Source organism: Mustela erminea, chromosome X (genome assembly GCF_009829155.1).
Source record: "Mustela erminea isolate mMusErm1 chromosome X, mMusErm1.Pri, whole genome shotgun sequence".
Taxonomy (NCBI): Eukaryota; Metazoa; Chordata; class Mammalia; order Carnivora; family Mustelidae; genus Mustela; species Mustela erminea.
This window is the reverse complement of record NC_045635.1, coordinates 35,406,946-35,425,138: the sequence shown is the minus strand read 5'-3', so window position 1 is coordinate 35,425,138 and position 18,193 is coordinate 35,406,946. Positions and strand designations below refer to the sequence as shown.

General features: G+C 45.4%; 1 pseudogene; it reads left to right on the top strand.

Annotated features, from left to right (window-relative positions):
• The first annotated feature begins 4,339 nt into the window (after positions 1-4,339).
• Positions 4,340-4,750, top strand: LOC116583613 (annotated as a pseudogene).
• The last annotated feature ends 13,443 nt before the right edge of the window (positions 4,751-18,193 follow it).

Here is an 18,193-nt window from a genome sequence, read left to right as displayed (position 1 = left end):
GGACTGGAAGAAGTGTTCACTTTTTACTCTATGTATTAAATTTTAATTTTTTTTTTATTGAGAGAGACCACAAGAGGGAGGGAGAGGGAGAGAGGGGGAACGTCTCAAGCAGGCTCCATGCCCCAGCATGGAGGCCAACCCCCAGCTCTATCTCAAAACCCTGAGATCACCACCTGAGTCAAAATCAAGAGTTGGGCACTCAACTCTAACTAAGCCACCCATTTGCCCCAAATTTTAAGTTTTTACAAAAAGAAGATATTAAAGTACTGCATATAGAAAATGTATTTCATCCAAACCAAACAGGCCAAATAGAATCATCTAGATAAAGTGCCTGGCACACAGTAGGCACTCAATTCATGGGAGCCGTTAGTATCATTGTTCTCATCCACAAACATTTGTTGAGTGTCTATTATGTGGGAGCCATCGTAGTCAGGCTCCATAGGGAGGCAGAGAAGTACAAAACAAAGTCCCCGCTCTCACATGCACAAAAAAACCCCAAACGCCCAATGGCAGTGTTTACTTTGGGTCCAATGAGTGCTATAGAAAATAAAGCCTTTAAGAAGTTGAAATGAGAGAGAGATCATTTCCAGCTGGCCTCTTCAGGGGAGGTGGGGCTTGTGCAAGGCATTGAGGAAAAGGGAAGATTTCAATAGGCAGAGAAAGGGGGAAAGAACATTCCAGCGGCAGAAAAGAGCGAGGTTCAAAGGGCAAAGGGACTCTGTAGGCATGCGCAGAAGACACCGAGGGAACATTTGGCTCGGCTCCCCCGGGTCTGCAGGGGACAACCAGGCCGGATCTGACAGCGGCAAGAGCCGGCCTCTCCTCCCTCGACTGCAATAAGACAATCTCTAGCCCCAATCCTTCCGGTACCTGGAAGGGGGCCAAGAGTGACTTTCTTTACAGTTCTTGACCCTTGTGGGCTGAGCCTAAGAATGGGAAGCAAAGTAGCCAGGGCCATTAAAAAGAAAAAAAAAAAAAAAAAAGTGAACCCTTTCCCTTAACTGCTGGGGCCCAGGTGCGCGCAGGGCAGCCACACCAAGCCGGGGGTGCGGACCCAAGGGCCCACTGTAACGTGCCTGACGTGCATGCGCCTGCTTCTACGTGGGGCGTGGGGGGGAGCGACGCGTGAGCGCGCACGTCGTAATGACATGTGGTATTTCCTGTGATTGTGTGCTGTGATATACTGGGTTGAGTTATGAGGGCAGTGTGTGCTAACCGCATTCCTGAAGGCTAATCTCTGTGAGCAACGAAGAAGGGGGCAGAGGGAAACAAGCAGCCGGCGACGGATCTAGCCACAGAGCACGTCGCTGCCTTCCGTGGGCAGCGCCGGGACTCGGGGGAGGGGGCAGCCTGGGAGGTCACCTGGCAGTGTTCGCACGGGGGGCACGCGAGCGATCGGGAATAAAACTGGGGGGCATTTAGATTCCAGACGGCGCCGGAGTGGCCTCCTGATCAGCAAAGTGTCGCATCGCGGCACCCTGACATCGTCCTTGAGCTGCTGCCTATGTGTATCTCTCCACAGCGTGTATACAGAGACTAGGGATAAACACTTTTTTTAAAAAGTTAAAGCTTGATTAGCTGAACACCACAAGGCCCTGGGAAATTGAATTTAAGAAAAATTTGGATAATTGGAACAGCATATAATATCGAGAATGTTAAACACACAAGTCGGCTGAGCACAGAGTTTATGGCAATCTCTGATTAAAATGAAGTTTCTGATAATCAAAGTTTTAATGGCAGAGGCTCATTTGAATTTCTTCTGTCTAGAAGGGAGATTAGATATCGTGTGCACAGAATATCTTGTGATAGTTTCCAGTCTTCCCAATTCCACTTGGGTCACATACACACTGTGTTATGTATGTATTTATTTCATGAAAAGTGCTCTATCCTCTGGTCGGCCCCCAACTAGCCCAAACAGGACTTGCCACAGATGTGTTTATCAGATTGCTCTGCAAATGCACGGGGAGGAAAAGTCTGCCTATCGTCTAAGTGATTTCAAAATCAAAGCCATTCCAGACACACCAGAAGCCTAAAGCAGCCAAGAGATAGGCCGAGTTTATAAACTTCCATAATATGTTTATTGCAAGGATGGCAATTACCCAATATCCCTGCCCTCCTGGGTCTTAGATCAGAATATTTCCACAAAAAGAAATCTGTGTTCGACTGCATTTAGCCAGTCATAATTCCAGATGTCTGGAATGTTCCAACACCAGGCATGGGGCTAAGAAGGAAGAAAGGAAGGAAGCTGCTGATCATTGTTATAGCCCCGTGGTAGTCTGTGGTGGCATGTCTACTGTGGCTGCTTGTCCCTCTTCCTCCTCCTCCTAATGGCCAGGTGTCACAGGAGTATCGTTAGATGGGGCAGGGGGCGGGGTTGGCTGTCCTGAGCCACCAGATGCTTTTCTGTCCGGCTCTGGAAACCCAACATGTCACATCAGAGACGTAATATCTTTTTTTTTTAATTTTATAATTTTTTTTTAAGATTTTATTTGACAGGCAGAGATCACAAGAAGGCAGAGAGGCAGGCGGAGAGAGAGGAGGAAGCAGGCTCCCTGCCGAGCAGAGAGCCCCGTGCGGGCGGGGCTCGATCCCAGGACCCTGAGATCATGACCTGAGTGGAAGGCAGAGGCTTTAACCCACTGAGCCACCCAGGCGCCCCAGAGACGTAATATCTTAATGAAATGACTCGAGTGTGCGTAATTTACGCTAGAATGGAAAATGCTGACATGGCAGAAAGGACGCTTGTTCTGCGGTTGCCGGAGCACATTCGGGCCACATCGCTTGGGAATGAATCAGACCGGCATTACAGGGAAGCTGCTAAGAGAATTGCCTCCTCGAGCGCTCCTATCAAATGTTGAGGTTATTTACCGCGAGCATACATGGTGGCCCATTCTGCCCTGTTCGTTGGATCACAAACTTGGGTGAGTTCAGTCATTTGTCCCAGACTCCTTCCTGAGCCTGAATAAGAGGCAGGGTTATTCCGTAGAGTCATCAAAAGGATTGATTCTGCCCTTTCCTCTGGGGCTCTTCTGGCAAACATTAAACATCACAGCACCCTATTAAGGGAAGTTGAGGTGCTCGTTTCATAGATGCTAAGACTGATACCAAGGTTTTGCATCCATGACACCTTATGGCCAACGGCATAGATTTTGTTTTGTTTTGTTTTGTTTTGTTTTGTTTTTTACCCCCAGCAGACTGAGATGTGGTGGCTTGGATACGGCATGGCTGAGGAAGTCAGAGTTTCTTCTGATCATCATGGGGCTGGGGAGTGGGGTCTTAAACTCTGAAGCCTCTGTCTTCTGCTCACCACGGGGCAAGAGGCATCAGTTCAAGGCCAGGTGCAAGAAGACTTTTTCTGCTGGTCTCTATGCCAGGAAGTCTCCAAAGTGGAATGACGCATACCCTAAAACAAGATAATCCTTTGAGGGGTAGGGGTAATGGGTTGAATTGTGTCCCACCAAAATTCATGTGTTGAAGTCCTTGGCCCTAGTACCTCTGAATATGACCTTATTTGGAGATAGGATATTTATAGAGGCAATGGAGTTAAAATGAGGTCACTAGGGTGGGCCTAAAAAATATGACTAGCGTCCTTATAGAAAGGGGAAATTTGGACACAGACATACACAGAGGGAAGACAATGGGAAGAGACACAGGAAAAAGATAAGCCAAGGACAGAGGCCTGGAACAGCTGCCTCCCTCACGGCCCTCAGAAGGAACCAACCCTGCCAGCACCTTGATCTTGGACTTCTGGCCTCCAGAACCATGAGACAGCGCATTCCTGTTGTTTAAGCCCCTCAGCGGGTGGTTCTTTGTTATGACAGCCCTGGCCAATTAATTTACGTAGGAAGAAAACATCAGAACTTGAGAATTTTCCTTACAACATTATGGTAGTTTGGCTTATTTTTTTAAGGTTTATGTATTTATTTAAGAGTGAGAGAGAGAGCTGGGGAAGGGACAGAGAGAGAGGGAGAGAAGAAACCTCCCCACTGAGCACAGAGCCAGGGCCCCCAGTGGTTTGGCTTATTGATCCTAATTCATGGCTCACCTGGAACAGAAAGGACACTGCTTCCTGGTGACTTTGCAGTGCTTTCCACTGTGGGTGGGATATACTCCGGCCACCCACGGGCAGTTGGGCTTGAGCAAGATTATTGCCAGAAGTGGCACGTGAGAGGCCACTTTAAACGTGTTGCGTGGTATGGTTTGCCCTCTTGAGCTTCTGCCATCACTAGGAGAACAGGTCCCAGGTGGCTGTATTCGCATCAGCCAGGGCTCCAGACTTGCACAGATTCTGTGCCCTGGAGCACTGTCCATCTCAAACTGCGATGGGGAGATGGCTGCCATGTCCTCCCACCTGCAATGGATGGTGGGGCAGAACTGCTCCAGCTTCCTGGTGGAGAGGAACAAGCAGGTGTACAGCACTGACCCCAATCACCTGAAGGCAAACAAGTCCTTCCACTACATGGGCTGATTCACCGCTAGACTCTGGGTGTGGAGCCCAGTCCCCGCAACAGAGATGTGGTGGTGGTCATGAAGCAGAGATCCCGCCAGTGAAAACCCACCACCACCTGCTTGTGAGTCACCAGGAACCAGAAGGCCCAGGAACCCTGAGCAGCACCAGGCCCGTGATCCGCAAGAACGAGTACTGCCCAGATCTGCACATGACCGCCATTCACAAAGCCAGCGCCATTCTGCGCAGCCAGAAGCTCCTGATGGTGGAGAGGAAGTGACCCGCCCCACAAAGAGCTCCTGAGCACCTGCCCCCCACCTCCAAAACAATAAAGATGTCAACCACCCCAAACAAACACACAAAACCCAAAAAAAACCCATGACCTGGAACCACTCCCAGCCATCCTGTTGACATAGCCAAGCCTAGCCAAGATCAGTCAGAACCCCACAGCTCTGCAGGACTGTGAACAAGAAAAATAAACACTGGGTATCATAAGCCACTGAATTTCGGAGCGTTTGTTCCGCAGCATTATGGCGGCAAGAGCTGACGATTACAGTGACCAGTATACGACATGCAGACTGGCCTTGTTGGGGCTGTACATCACCACTCAGCATCCAGTATGACAGGTGAGGAAGGCTAAGGGAAGTGTGGCAGTCCCATAACTTGGACACCATCTGCCTCAGATGGTTTTTCACCTTCAGCAAATGGCCTATGATGAATGCCATGGTGAGTGAATTTACAGATTACATTACGGCGCTCTAACCAAACTAATCATCACCAAATGAGCAAGGGGCTCGAAACGGTTCCTCTAACGAATCCATGGCTGGAAGATAGTCCTATAAAAGGAAGCCTAAGCTAAGAAGAAACTGGTGGTGCTCACAGTTTTCCTACTTTGAGCTAGTTCATTTTAAAATTTTCACACTTAAGGAGACAATTCAAAATACGGCTTTTTTACTTCTATTGTTAATAATGGACCTCACACACAGGAGGACTTATGATCTTAGCAAAAAGCATTAGCACAGGAACATAAGTTATAAGGAAATAAACATATAGGGGGGAGGGGTGCTAAAAATGCTTTACTGTTGGGGTTGAGACCATTTGAAAGTCACTTGAAAGTTAGCTCACCAAAAAAAAAAAAAAAAAAAAAGGAAGGGAAGAGAAGGAAAAGAAAGGGAAGTAAAGGAGGAGCACGTGGCTGGCTCAGTCAGGAGAGTGCAACTCTATCTCAGGGTTGTGAGTTTGAGTCCCACATTGGGTGTAGAGATCACTTAAAAATACAGTCTTTTAGAAAGAAAACTGGAGGGAAGCCTGGGTGGCTCAGTGTGTTAAGCCTCTGCCTTCAGCTCAGGTCATGATCCCAGGGTCCTGGGATCGAGCCCCGCTTCGGGCTCTCTGTTCGGCGGGGAGCCTGCCTCCTCCTCTCTGTCTGCCTGCCTCTCTGCCTACTTGTGATCTCTGTCTGTCAAATAAAAAAAAATTTTTTTTAATTAAATATTTTTAAAAAGAAAGAAAACCGGAGGGGGTGCCTGGGTGGCTCTGTTGGTTGGGTGATTGCCTTCAGCTCAGGTCACGGTCCTGGAGTCCCCGGCTCGAGTCCTGCATTGGGCTCCCTGCTCAGCGGGAAGCCTGCTTCTCCCTCTGACCCTCTCCCCTCACGTGTTCTCTCTCTCACTCACTGTCAAGTAAATAAATAAAATCTTTTTTAAAAGAAAACTAGAGGTCAGCTCGCCATACTGAACTGATTTATTTACTTGGTAGGTGAGTTCATTTGTGTTTAACGTTGTAGAATTACGATAGTGTTATCACGGGAAAGGCCTGTCCCCCCAAAGCACAGAGCATAGACCCATGGGCTCTCTAGTGTTGTGTTGCGCTCCTGCTGTTTCTGAAGCCTGGGGGAGAGATGATGTCTTGGAAAAAGAGACGACACACCTCAGTGCCAGGCCTAATGAGCGACACCCAGAGCCAGGACCTAAATTGCTCTGCTGTAGCCAGGGGGCCTGGGGCCCTCACGGAGGGATCAAAGGCCCTGCTCCCCACCCGTAGTCTCCTCCTAGTTTTGCAAAGGTCTGAAAGGGGCGCCTCTGTTGGCCTGCCCCAACTCTGACACCACCATTCAAGCCCCATTCTCAACCAGAAACTCTGCTCTGAACCCATTGGGTTCCTCTCCCTCCATCATGCAAACCTTGCTCTGGGCATAGTCCCTGAGCTGGGGTATGGAGCAAGGGTTTTGTCATGGAGCAAGACCTCCCAGCCATGGGGGAGTCTGGAAAAGGAAGAGTCTGAAGGGGAAGTTGGAGGGTTAGAGGAGAGTCGCTAGGCTGCCAGAGTTGGGCCATGAAGGAGAGCTTGGGGAGAAGCCCACGGAAGATGTGTCTGTACGTCTGAAGGCGGGCTGGGCATGGCATGGCTATGGCACAGCAGAGCCAACAGTCAAGAAGCAGAACTGCATGCATGGCAGGAGAGAATAAGGGCAAGGTGGCACCTTCTGGCACCTTCTGTCGTTCACTGCATCTAAGCACGATGACCAGAAGGGAGTGGTAGCTGCTTTTCCTCCACCTTCCAAATGCGGTGCAAATTTCTCTTCTGACCAGCTCGCATCTGGAACCACAAAAGGAAGGGAATTTGGGGGAAACATCGCTCCAGCCTTGCCAACGTGACACAAAATAAAACCACCACCATGGACTAGATTTGAACAGATTGCCAGAGGGTCTGCGGCTGTTCTTTGGCCCAACTTGTTTCAAAGTGAAGATCGTGCATTTCTGGACCCCACGATGGCCCAGTGGACCTGGTTCATGAAAAGAAAGGCCTTCACTGGTCAACTTCAAGGCTGTCCTTTTAACTCACTTATCACTTGAGAAGGATGATTTCAGGCTGGGAGACTCAGAGAGAGAGAAAGAGAGAGAGAGAGAAACAGCTAAGGGCCTGTGGCAGATTGTACTTTCCAAAGATGGCTGCTGCTAAGGACCGAGTAGTGTCCCCCCAACACCCTGAAATTCATAGGTTGAAGCCCTAATCCACAGTGTGGCAGTATTCGGAAATAGGGCCTATAAAGAGGTAATTAAGGTTAAATGAGATCATAGAGGTGGGGCCCTAATCCGTTAAGACTGGTATCCATATAAAACCAGGCAGCCGCTCCAGGGATCTTCCCAAAGAGAAAAGATCGTGCAAGGACGGGCAAAGAGAGAGAAGCCTCAGGAGAAACCCACACTGCTGACACCTTGATCTGAGACATTTGGCCTCCAGAGTTGTGAGAAGATAAATTTCCATTGCTTAAGCCCCCCCGCCCCACTTGTGGAATTTTGTTATGGCAGCACCAGCAGACGAATGTAGCAACTGCATTATCTCCCATCCCACAGGGTCTCCTTCAAGGTGATAATGACATTCCAAGTTTGATGACGCTTCTGGTGACGGTGTCTATGCCCTCTTCCCTTGAACGGGGCCAGGCCTTTGTGACTGCCTCATCCAACAAAACACAGCGGAAGCAAAGCTATGGGACAGCTGAGGCTAGGTCCTCAAACTGCCAGTTCCCCGTGTACCTTGTTTCCTCGGGCCACTCCTCCTTCGAACCTAGCCGCAGCCCTTCAAGGGCACCAGGAATCCACATGGCGAGGCCACAGTGGACGACCCCAGCCGAGGTCCCGGCAGCCAGCCAGTGCCAGCACTAGATCTAGGAGCGAGAGCCTTCGGGTGACCCCAGGCTCCAGAAGTCAAGCCACCCAAAGGACACTATGTGGAGCAGATCAAGCTGTCCCCATGGGCCTTGCCCGGACTGCAGATTTGAAAGCAAAGTAAACCATTTGTTGTTTTGAGCCACTAATATTGGGGGTGGTTTATGACGCAAATAATCAGAACAGAGGTCTTCAGAACAAACGCATCCCAGGATGCCACCTGGGAGAAAAGGAAGCCAGGTCAGTATATAGGGCTTTACCTGCTTGGAGGGGGATGGCAGGGATTTCGGACAGTCAGGCTGATACCGACCTCTGGCACCAATGAGACAAAACAGGCTGCTGGATGAATGTTTCCCCGAAGATCACACCCACTTCTAGGATTCCTATTCATTTTCAGATGGCTCTGAAAGTCTTCCCAAGGAGATTTTATTATTATTATTAATGTTGATCAAGCTCCAGACAGAGTTTAAAGAGGACATATGTGCAGAAAGAAAATGCTGGAATCGGGAAGTTGAGCTGGAGGCTAGAATAATTAAAGGTTAAACTCCAGGGCTGCATTTGGTATTTATAGAATTTTCCATGCTTGGTGTGAGGGTTTTAAAATCAGGCTGAGCAGGGAAGCTCCTTTCAGCCCTTATAGGAGGGAAAGGATTTTAACACAAGGAATCCAGCCTGTCTAGTTCAAAGTTTTCAAAGGCAGCGTAATTAAGCTGCTTTGTTGCTTCAAGTGATGCTGTAAAGGTGAACAGAGCTCAGAGAGGAGGCTTGGTGAACAAAACAAAGCCAAACAAAACACTTTCTTTCCCTACCAGGCACCCAGGGCTGTCAGCAGCGGGTCCCTGGGTCATCGAAAGCTGTTTTCTCCTCTGTTCCCCCCGCCCCCCGGGCGTGGAAAGAGCATGAGAGCTGCTTATGGGCATTTGACAGGGACCGAGGCCATAGGGGAAGCAGCGCTCTGCTCTGGTACATTGTGAGGGTCACCAAAGGATGTGCACGAAGGATGCAGGTGAAGGAGGAGGGAGTGAGAACCAGGCACGCTGCCACCCTGCCACTGGCTCCGCTAGCAGCTGCACACTGAGGCTGAAAGCAAAGGCACTGGAATGCTGGTCTGCTTTGCTTCTCGCCTCTTTCCACTCCCTCCCACCACCGTCTTCAGTACAGAACATCAGAGAGACTCCTCTGTCTTTCAGCTTGTTGTCTGTTTTCAGGAATTGGATGTCTCCTTTTGTTTCCTGAAGCTTTGATGGGGGGTGGGGGTGAGAGGCGAAGGGTATGGGGCTCCAGGCTCAGAGGGATCTGCCAGAGAGCATTTTCCTAATGCATCCCTGATCCAAGCCTTCCAAAGACACGGATGGGGAGGCTTGTGAAAACTTGTCTAAACTGGCACTGCCTCTCTTTGTGAAAATGGAGTTACTTAGACGGACTATCAGCAGCTATTGCAAAGGGTGATGGTAAAGACCATGTGGCAATCATGGAAACAGGCAGGCGTGATATATCCTTAAACGAAATCTCAGAACTCCAAATGGCACCAGGGTGCCATTGCAACTATGTTAAAAGTGGACTGGGAGCAGTGGATCAAACAGAGACAGCACACCCGTGTTCGTTACAGTGCTAGTCACAAAGGCCAAACGGTGGACATGATCCAAGTGTCCACAGACGGATGAATGAATAAACAAACTGTGGATACAATATCATTTGACCTCGAAAAGGAGTGAAATTGTCATATGCTACATGGCTGAACCTTGAGGATATTAGGCAAATAATATGAAATAAGCCAGTTGCAAAAGGACAAATATTGTATAATTCCATTTATATGAAGTTCCTAGAGCTGTCAGATTCTTAGAGACAGAAAGTAGAATGGTGCTTATTGGTGGGAGGGGGAACAAGGAATTAGCGTTTAACGGACATAGAGGTTCTGTTTGGGAAGATGCAACTTTCGGAGATGGGTGGTGGGTGGTGGTGATGGTGGAAGGACAATGTACGCTAATGTCACTGAACTGTACATCTAAAAATGGTTAAAGTGATAAATTTTACATTGTGTATAATTTACAATGAAAAAAATAGTTAATTTTCTTTAAAGTTGGATTAGGCAGACGTGATTGTCAGGGCCCAGAAGGAAGAAAGAATAGGGAGTAACTCATGGGTACAGAGTTTCATTTAGGGATGATAAAAATGTGTTGAAATCAGTAGAGGTGAGAGGAGGAGCAAGATGGCGGAGGAGTAACAGACAGAAATAGTATTAGGTCCCAGGAGTTCAGTTAAATAGTTATCAAACCACCCTGAACACCTACAAACTGAACAGGAGAGAGAAGAGAAGAGCAGCAATGCTAGGAACAGAAAGCGACCACTTTCTGGAAGGTAGGACGTGTGGAGAAGTGAATCCAAGGCAACATTTGGAAAGACAGACCACAGGGGGAGGGGCCAGCTCCCGGCAAGTGGTGGAGCAGCGGAGCACAAAATCAGAACTTTTAGAAGTCGACTCCACTGAGGGACGTCGCTTCAGAGGCTAAGAGAGGGTAGGGGGTGTGGAGCCCTCCCGGGGACAGTGTGGTCTCGGGTCCTGCAGGGTCACAGAAAGATCGGGTGTATCTGAGTGCGGCAGAGCCCACAGGTATCAGACCAGGGAAGCCGGCTACAGAGATGGAGCTGAGGAGTGAGCTCTCAGCTTGGGGTTACCGTAAATCGTGATCCAAGGCACAATCGGGTCACTCCTCTTCAAGTAGGGACCCCACCATTGGCAGATCCGGGGAGACTCACCTTCTTCTCTAGGAGGAGCAACACGGGAGCAAGTGGCAGGAATCTGCTGGTTTGGAGACTCCAAACGGGGCCATGTGCCAAAGATAGAAATGCACGGTCACAGGCCAGGCCGGGTGAGCTCAGAGTGCGGCCAGAGACCAGGGAGATGGGAGAGACTGACTGCTTTTCTCTGAGGGTGTGCTGAGGAGTGGGGCCCCAAGCTCTTGGCTCCTTCGGGCTGGAGACTGGGAGGCCGCCATTTTCATTCCTGTCCTCCAGAGTGCTATGGAGAGCATTCAGGGAACAAAATCTCCTGAGAGCGAACCCAAGCAGATTACTTAGCCTGACCCCTGGCAAGGGCAGTACAATTCCGCCTCAGGCAAAGACATTTTAGAATCAGAGCAAAAGGCCCCTTCCCCAGAAGATCAGCAAGAACATCCAGTCAAGACCAAGTTTACCGATCAATGAGAACTGTGGAACTCCAGAGCTAAGGGAAAGCAACACATAAAATTCATGCCTTTTTTTCCCCAGGATCCTTCAGTCTTTCAAAGTTAAATTTTTTTAATTTTATTTTTCTCTTATTCTATTTTTTTTTAAAGATTTTATTTATTTGACAGACAGAGATCACAGGTAGGCAGAGAGGCAGGCAGAGAGAGAGGAGGAAGCAGGCTCCCTGTGGAGCAGAGAGCCCGATGTGGGGCTTGGTCCCAGGACCCTGGGATCACGACCTGAGCTGAAGGCAGAGGCTTTAACCCACTGAGCCACCCAGGCGCCCTCTTATTCTATTTTTAAAATTTTTCCACTTTCCTATTTTAACTTTTTTATCTTACTAATACCTTTTTAAAAATCTTTTCTAATTTTCATTATTATAGTCATATTTTGTCCCTTCCTTGTATTTAACCTTATTTTCTGTATACATATAAGGGTTTTTTTTTCTCTTTAAAATTTTGAGATACAGGGGCACCTGGGTGGCTCAGTGGGTTGAGCCGCTGCCTTTGGCTCAGGTCATGATCTCGGGGTCCTGGGATCGAGTCCCGCATCGGGCTCTCTGCTCAGCAGGGAGCCTGCTTCCCTCTCTCTCTCTGCCTGCCTCTCCATCTACTTGTGATTTCTCTCTGTCAAATAAATAAATAAAATCTTTAAAAAAAAAATTTTGAGATACAGTTTCTTCTATCATATCAAAATAAGCCCTAAATCTAGTGCATGGCTTTGTTCTAGTCTCCAGCCTGATCACATTTCTTATTCTTTCCTTTTTCTTTTCTTTTTTGAACCAACTTATCTTATCAATTCCTTTTTTAGAATCTTTTAAAATTTTCATCTTTACAGTCATATTCCATCCTTTCATCATGTTTTCCCTTATTTTTGTATATATGTAAGTTTTTCTTTCTTTAAAATTGTGGGAGGCAGGTTCTTCTAACAGACCAAAATACACGCAAAATCAAGTGTGTTCTAGTCACAAGTCTAGTGTGTTCTAATATATGTATGTATCCCCCCCCCCTTCTTCTCCCCCAGTTTTGGATCTCTTCTGATTTGGTTAGTGTATATTTTCCTGGGGTTGTTGCTACCCTTTTAATATTTTGTTCTCACATCCATCTATTGTTATCTGGATAAAATGACAAGGCAGAAAAACTCACCTCAAAAAAAAAGAACAAGAGGCAGTACCCATGGCTAGGGACCTAATCAATGCCAACATTAGTAAGATGTCAGATCTAGAGTTCAGAATGACAATTATCAAGGTGCTAGCCAGGCCTGAAAAAAGCATGGACAATACTAGAGAATTCCTTTCTGGAGAAGTGAAAGAACTAAAATCTAACCAAGTTGAAATTAAAAAAACTGTTAATGAGGTGCGATAAAAAACGGAGTCTCTTACTGCTAGGATAAATGAGGCACAAGAGAGGATTAGTGATATAGAAGACCAAATGATGGAGAATAAAGAAGCTGAGCAAAAGAGAGAAAAACAACTACTGGACCACGAGGGGAGAATTTGAGAGATAAGTGATACCATAAGATGAAACAATATTAGAATAACTGGTATCCCAGAAGAAGAAGAAAGAGAGAGAGGGCCAGAAGGTATATTGGAGAAAATTATAGCAGAGAATATCCCTAATCTGGTGAAGGGAACAAGCATCAAAATCCGAGAGGCACAGAGAACCCCCCCTCAAAATCAATAAAAATAGGTCCATACCCCATCATCTAATAGTAAAACTTACAAGTCTCAGTAACAAAGAGAAACTCCTGAAAGCAGTTTGGGACAAGAGGTCTGTAACATACAATGGTACAAATATTAGATGGGCAGACCTGTCCACAGAGACCTGGCAGGCCAGAAAGTACTGGTGTGATATATTCAGAACATATATAAATGAGAAAAATATGCAGCCAAGAATACTATATGCAGCTAAGCTATCATTGAAAATAGAAGGAGAGATAAAAAGCTTCCAGGACAAACAAAAACTAAAATAATTTGCAAACAGCAAACCAGCCCTACAGGAAATATTGAAAGGGGTCCTCTAAGCAAATAGAGAGCCTAAAGTTAACAGACCACAAAGGAACAGAGACAGTATACAGAAATAGTAACAGTGACTTTACAGGCAATACAATGGCACTAAATTCGTATCTTTCAATAGTTACTCTGAATCTAAGTGGACTAAATAGCCCAATCAAAAGACACAGAGTATCAGAATGGATAAAAAACAAAACCCATCAATATGCTGTCTCCAAAAAACTCATTTTAGACCCAAAGACACCCCCAGATTCAAAGTGAGGGGATGCTTTAAAAAAAAAACTACAAGAGGCACCTGGGTGGCTCAGTGGGTTAAGCCTCTGCCTTCAGCTCAGGTCATGATCTCAGGGTTGTGGGATCAAGCCCCACATTGGGATCTCTGCTCAGCAGGGAGCTTGCTTCCTCCCCCTCCCCCGCCCGCCTCTCTGCCTACTTGTGATCTCTGTCTGTCAAATAAATAATTAAAATATTTTTTTAAAAAATTACAAAGTGAAAGAGTAGAAAACAATTTACCATGCTAATGAACATCAAAAGAGAGCTGGGGTGGCAATCCTTATAGCAGTTAAATTAGCTTTTAAGCCAAAGACCACAATAAGAGATGAGAAAGGAAACTACGTCATACGGAAAGGGCCTGTCAAAAAAGAAGACCTAACAATTTTAAATATCTATGTCACTAACATGGGAGAAGCCAAATACATAAACCAATTAAAAACAAAATCAAAGAAACACATAGACAATAATACAATAATAGTAGGGGATTTTAACACCCCCTTCACTGAAATGGACAGATCATCTAAGCAAAAGATCAACAAGGAAATAAAGGCTTTAAATGACACACTAGACCAGATGGACATAACAGATATATTTAGAACATTTCATCCCAAAACAACAGAATACACATTCTTCTCTAGTACACATAGAACATTCTCCAGAATAGATCAATCCTCAGTCACAAATCAAGTCTCAACTGGTATCAAAAGATGGGGATCATTTCCTGCATATTTTCAGACCCAAATTCTTTGAAACTAGAACTCAACAAGAGGAAAGTTGGAAAGAACTCAAATACATGGAGGCTAAAGAGCATCCTACTAAAGAACGAATGGGTCAACCAGGAAATCAAAGAACAACTAAAAAAAATTCATGGAAACAAAAGAAAATGAAAACATAATTGTTCAAAATCTCTGGGATACAGCAAAGGTGGTCCTGAGAGGATGGTCTAGAGCAATACAAGCCTTTCTCAAGAAATAAGAAAGGACTCAAGTACACAACCTAACCCTACACCTAATGGAGCTGGAGCAAGAACAGCAAAGAAACCCTAAACCCAGCAGGAGAAGAGAAATAACAAAGATCAGAGCAGAAATCAATGAAATAGAAACCAATAGAAGAGTAGAACAGATCACTGAAACTAGAAGCTGGTTCTTTGAAAGAATTAGTAAGATTGATAACCCCCTGACCAGATTTATCACAAAGAAAAGAGAAAAGGCCCAAATTAATAAAATCATGAATGAAAGGGGAGAGATCACACCAACACCAAAGAAATACTAACAATCATAAGAACATATTATGAACAAGTATACACCAGCAAATTTGACAACCTGGAAGAAACTGATGCATTCCTAGAGACCTATAAACTACCAAAATTGAACCAGGAAGAAATAGAAAACCTGAACAGACCCATAACCAGTAAGGAGATTGAAGCAGTCATCAAAAATCTCCCAGCAAACAAGAGCCCAGGGCCAGATGGCTTCCCAGGTGAATGCTACCAAACATTTAAAGAAGAATTAGCACTTATTCCCCCTGAAACTGTTCCCCAAAAAATAGAAATGGAAGGAAAACTTCCAAACTCATTTTATGAGGCCAGTATTACCTTGATCCCAAAACCAGACAAAGACCCCATCAAAAAGGAAACTTACAGACCAATATCCTTAATGAACATGGAGGCAAAAATTCTCACCAAAATACTAGCTAGTAGGATCCAACAGTACATTAAAAGGATTATTCACCACGACCAAGGGGGATTTATTCCTGGGCTGCAAGGTTGGTTCAACATCTGCAAATCAATCAAGGTGATATAATACATTAATAAAAGAAAGAACAAGAACCAAACAATACTCTCAATAGATGCTGAAAAAGCATTTGACAAAATGCAACATCCTTTCTTGATCAAAACTCTTCATAGTGTAGGGATAGAAGGTATATACCTCAATACCATCAAAGCCATCTATGAAAAACCCACAGCGAATATCATTCTCAATGGGGTAAAACTGAGAGCTTTTCCCCTAAGTTCAGGAACATGGCAGGGCTGTCCACTATCACCACTGCTGTTCAACATAATACTAGAAGTCCTAGTCTCAGGAATCAGACAACAAAAAGAAATAAAAGACATCTGAATAGGCAGAGAAGAAGTCTCACTCTTTGCAGATGATATAATACTTTATGTGGAAAACCCAAATGACTCCACTCCAAAACTGCTAGAACTCGTACAGGAATTCAGTAAAGTGTCAGGATGTTACATCAATTCACAGAAATCAGTTGCATTTCTACACACCAACAGCAAGACAGAAGAAAGAGAAATTAAGGAGTTGATCCCATTTACAATGGCACCCAAAACCATAAGATACCTAGGAATTAACCTAATCAAAGAGGCAAAGAATCTATACTCAGAAAACTATAAAGTACTCATGAAAGAAATGGAGGAAGACACAAAGAAATGGAAAAATGTTCCATGCTCATGGATTGGAAGAACAAATATTGTGAAAATGTCTATGCTACCTAAAGCAATCTACACATTTAATGCAATCCCTATCAAAATACCATCAATTTTTTCAAAGAAGTGGAACAAATAATCCTAAAATTTATATGCAACCATAAAAGACCCTGAATAGTCAGAAGAATGTTGAAAAAGAGAACCAAAGTTGGCAGCATCACATTCCAGACTTCAAGCTCTATTACGAAGCTGTCATCATCAAGACAGTATGGTACTGACACAAAAACAGACACATAGATCAATGGAACAGAATAGAGAGCCCACAAATGGACCCTCAACTCTATGGTCAACTCATCTTCAACAAAGCAGGAAAGAATGTCCAATGGAAAGACAGTCTCTTTGACAAATGGTGTTGGGAAAACTGGACAGCCACATACAGAAGAATAAAACTGGACCATTTCCTTACACCACACACACAAATAGACTCAAAATGGATGAAAGACCTCAAGGTGAGACAGGAATCCCTCCAAATCCATGAGGAGAACATAGGCAGCAACTTCTTCGACCTCAGCCACAGCAACTTCTTCCTAGAAACATCGCCAAAGACAAGAGAAGCAAAGGCAGAAATGAATTATTGGGAATTCGTCAAGATCAAAAGCTTTGCACAGCAAAGGAAACAGTCAACAAAACCAAAAGACAACTGACAGAATGGGAGAAGATATTTGCAAATGACATATCATATATAGGGCTAGTATCCAAAATCTATAAAGAATGTATCAAACTCAACACCCAAAGAACAAATAATCCATTCAAGAAATGGGCAGAGGACATGAACAGACATTCCTGCAAAGAAGACATCCAGAAGGCCAACAGACACATGAAAAAGTGCTCCATATCACTAGGCATCAGGGATATACAAATTAAAACCACAGTGAGATACCACCTCACACCTGTGAGAATGGCTAAAATTAACAAGTCAGAAAACAACAGGTATTGGTGAGGATGTGGAGAAAGGGGAACCCTCCTACACTGTTGGTAGGAATGCAAGCTGGTGCAGTCACTCTGGAAAACAGCATAGAGGTTCCTCAAAAAGTTGAAAATGGAGCTACTTTATGACCCAGCAATCGCACTACCGGGTATTTACCTAAAGATACAAATGTAGTGATCCAAAGGGGCACGTGCACCCGAATGTTTGTAGCAGCAATGTCCACAATAGCCAAACTATGGAAAGAACGTAGATGTCCATCAACAGATGAATGGATAAAGAAGATGTGGTATATATATATACAATGGAATACTATGTAGCCATCAGAAAACCACAAAATCTTGCCATTTGCAATGAGACAATTATCATATGATCTCTCTGATATAAGGAATTTGAGAAGCAGAGCAGGGGGTCACGGGGGTACAGGGAAGAACAAAAATGGAACAAGATGGGATCGAGAGGGAGACAAACCAGAAGAGACTCTCAATCTCACGAAACAAACTGAGGGTTGATGGAGTGAGGGGGTGGGTAGGGACAGGGTAGCTGGGTGATGGACATTGGGGAGGGTATGTGCTATGGTGAGTGCTGTGATGTGTGTAAGCCTAATGATTCACAGACTTGTACCCCTGGGGCAAATATTATGTTAAAAAAAAAAAGAAGAAGAAGAAATCAATAGAAGTGATGATTGTGCAAGATTGTGAATGTGCTAAATGCCACTGGATTTTTCATTAAACTGTTTAATTGTGGGGCATCTGGGTGCCTCAGTTGGTTAAGCATCTGCCTTCAGCTTAGGTCATCTTAGGATCTTGAGATAGAGCCCCACCTCAGGCTCTGCACCCAGCATGGAGCCTACTTAAGATTCTCCCTCTTTTTCTGTCCCTCCCTCTTCTCCCTCTCCCTAAGGAAAAAAAAAAATGTTAATTATAGGGGCTCTTGACTGGCTCAGTCAGTAGAGTGCATGCAACTCTTACTCTCCGGGTCGTCAGTTCAAGCCCCACGTTGGGTGTGAAGCCTACTTAAAATAACATTAAAAAAAAAAAAAAAAAGATCTGGGGCGCCTGGGTGGCTCAGTGGGTTAAGCTGCTGCCTTCGGCTCGGGTCGTGATCCCTGGGTGGCTCAGTGGGTTAAGCTGCTGCCTTCGGCTCGGGT